At 37.5% G+C, this 3,115-nt stretch overlaps 1 long non-coding RNA gene across 1 annotated transcript; it reads right to left on the minus strand.

Moving 5' to 3' along the window:
- Positions 1 to 442: 442 nt before the first annotated feature.
- LOC112488074 (uncharacterized) lies at positions 443 to 2,678 on the minus strand. The gene is made up of 2 exons (XR_003051792.1): positions 1,581 to 2,678; positions 443 to 971 (listed from the first exon to the last, which is right to left on the minus strand). It is a non-coding gene; the product is annotated as an uncharacterized LOC112488074 (long non-coding RNA).
- Positions 2,679 to 3,115: the final 437 nt, after the last annotated feature.

A 3,115-nucleotide genomic window follows, 5' to 3' on the forward strand; every position in this document is an offset into this window, starting at 1 on the left:
TGCCCAACTTCAACAACTTCAACAATAGGGTGTCATGTCACGTCGGTCTCGGTTTCCTGTTATACTCGTTCTCATCAGTCTTGGTTCTCATCTTCACGTCTTCAAATGTGGTCTGAAGTGTCCTGTAGCATCATTGCTGGGACTGTGGTTGGTCATGCACTGTAAACCTCAACGAGTAAATTGAATTAATACAATATGGTAAAACTAATTACGTCAATATTTTTAATTATCCCCCAAATTTTTAAGCATCTTTAACTTTCAGGATTGTAATATATGGTTAGATTAACCAAAATTTAGCAAAATTCTACAATCCATCCTACAATGACAAATTAAAATTAGCATTGCAAGAAAACTATTTAACAGATTAAACAAGCAGTTTAATAAAATTTGCTGGAAATTAAAGAGATAAAAAAAGACAGAAACTTTAAACGTAAGTTGTATTTTTTTATTTAGTAACTCACATCAACATGCAACCTGTTACTACATAGAATAACAGTGCAAGGAGCCCAAAAAGAAATGACTTTATCCTTTGGGCTATAACTGGTTTAGAAGTGCCAATAATTATATAAATCATTATTTAAATATTTATATATAAACGTTGTTTAGTATGTATCAATACTTGTCAAAACATTATGACTCACTGCTCATTCTTTGCATACCTGGATTACTCCACTAACTGAAGTTCATTTTTCAAACTCCGTAATCTTGGTTTCCACTATCTATCACCCATCATTTAGACCCATCAAAACCATCTAATTAAAATCAAACATGTTGGCAAACTCCTTTGGGTTACCTCAAATGTAAGGTATAAATCAGCCCAAAAAAGCGATCAGACAATGTGGTAGTCTCGATTTCAATGTTAATCCCAGGACAACCCCAATCTTCTCTGGGCAGAAGAGTGTGGTATTGGTTGAAGAAACACTGATCAAGTGGAGCCCAAGTGTCTTTCCATTAATGTCTGGTTCATCATCCTGTTACAGGTGACAACAAGAACAACTAACTGTTAGACAGTTCAAATGGCTAACTTTAAGTTACTCTACGCACAACTTAGCCTGTTAGACAGTTCAAATGGCTAACTTTTTGTTGTTATGAAAACAAAGTTACTCTACGCACAACTTAGATAGCAACATCAGTTTTCTTTAAATGGAATCTCTAAAACCAATTCTAAAATCAGACATAAAATGTTACGGATTTTTTTTAAATAAATAAATAACCATGGTGCTTTTGGTTAGCCAGTATTGCACTTAACTTTTTAAGTTGATTAACACTAGATATTAAACAGAATTTTCTGGACTTGCGACTGAAACTTCAGCTTTAGCCAAAAAAAACCCAAAACAAACAAACAAAAAAAAAACAAACAAAGTTCAGCATTCACTTTCAAAAATACCAAGACAAATCTAAGTCACGTAGAGTATGTCGCCATTTCGGGCGCAAAGTTAGAGGGAAAAAATGGGAGTTAGATAACTACTGTAGTGAAACTAATGTCAATCGCAAAAACAGAATACACATTTTAAATCAAAAAGCAATTAAAATACAAACATTTACACAGAAAATGTAACATAAACAAAGCCGTAACTTACCAGACAACAGCGGCCAAGGTCACAATCACTGTAACCGCAATCGAAAGCAGCGATACCGTAGGCTAGCTTGGCAACCTGAGTCACAACAGAGTTAGGCGAATTTTCAGCAAAACGCGCCGAGTTGGTGTAACCGACGTATCCGTTCATCTGTAGTGTTTAGCCCGTTTACTTCCGTCCACTTGCAATTCAGACCGCCAATTTTCGAAGGGAGGGGACAATATGGCGGCCTTCAAAATTCTGAGCACGTCGCGTACGTGTCGCGTCGTACTTGACGTCATACATTACCTGCTTAAAACCCAAGTACAACTAAAATGAATGAGCACGATAAACATAAATTAAAATTTTCGTTCAAACGACACACATATTTAAATTTAACTTCCTTTTAAACTGTTTTTGAGTAATTATAACTTGTGTTTTTTATGTAACTTGTACTATTGGGTCTTACAGTGTGTGTAGATACAAGATATAAGAAGCTTTAGTATTGTGGATCTGGATAATATCTTGATATTTAGCAGCTGCATCAACGGCCACATATCTTCTCTTTGTTGGTGTCCATCCAAATCATTCACCAGAGCAGAACCAGCAAACAGCCTCATGACAAGAAACATTTTGTTGTGTGCAGTGGTGTGCTGTGTCTCAATGACAAATAATTCAGTTTCCTTTCCTTCTTTTCCTTCTGTGACTACAGTTGCCTCATATCCCCCTGTGGCCTGGGGACACTTTACCCCAACACAGGAAAATGCAGACTGCTGTGCCAACCACAGCTGGGCCCCAAATATTCTGGCTTCCCACCCAGGGAGTTGTGAAAGCAGCCGCAGGTTCCTTGACAGCCTGAAAAGCCAATACACAGCAACCACAACCACTCCAGGTGTCCCTGCTGCATGCCAAGCTAACATTATCAGCCACACCCACTGATACAACCCCAGCCAACCTCAGTGGCGACATTGAGTTACCTGAAATGCCACAGTAGCTGCAGGGGTTTCATCATTAATCACTATCAGTTTTTTTTCAGTTGATAATGTATTTCATGCTGAAGATTGACCAATACATTACCAAAGTTTCTATTTTAACAGCTCCTGTCTCGCAATTCTATTATCATACCCCTGCACGTCAGAAGAGCCATTAGCGCTACCTAGAGAGGACACGACACACATTCATCACTTTTGGGAGATAAGAAAGTGTCAACACATGGAATTTAAAAGTTTCCCATTGAAAAGAAGCTTTACTGCGGGAGCATGGACTGTTTAACAGGCATTCCAGAGTGTATAACTCTTGATGATCAAACCTTCCACTTTGTATGACATGATCACTTTCTGTAAAGGTGCAGTTGAATTTTATTGGTTTGGTCTTTATGTCTTGTTTAACATTTTTTGTTTGTCTTGTTTGACATGTCACCTTCATGCAAACGAATACGGTTCCTGGATGTCAGGGGGAAGGACTGATGACAAAAAAGGCAAAATCAATGTTGAGTTACAAATATATTGTAGGACCTTTATTAAAGAGATTAGAAAGTACTTCACAAAATAAAAGGAAGC

Source organism: Cynoglossus semilaevis, chromosome 14 (assembly GCF_000523025.1).
Source record: "Cynoglossus semilaevis isolate Cse_v1.0 chromosome 14, Cse_v1.0, whole genome shotgun sequence".
NCBI lineage: Eukaryota > Metazoa > Chordata > Actinopteri > Pleuronectiformes > Cynoglossidae > Cynoglossus > Cynoglossus semilaevis.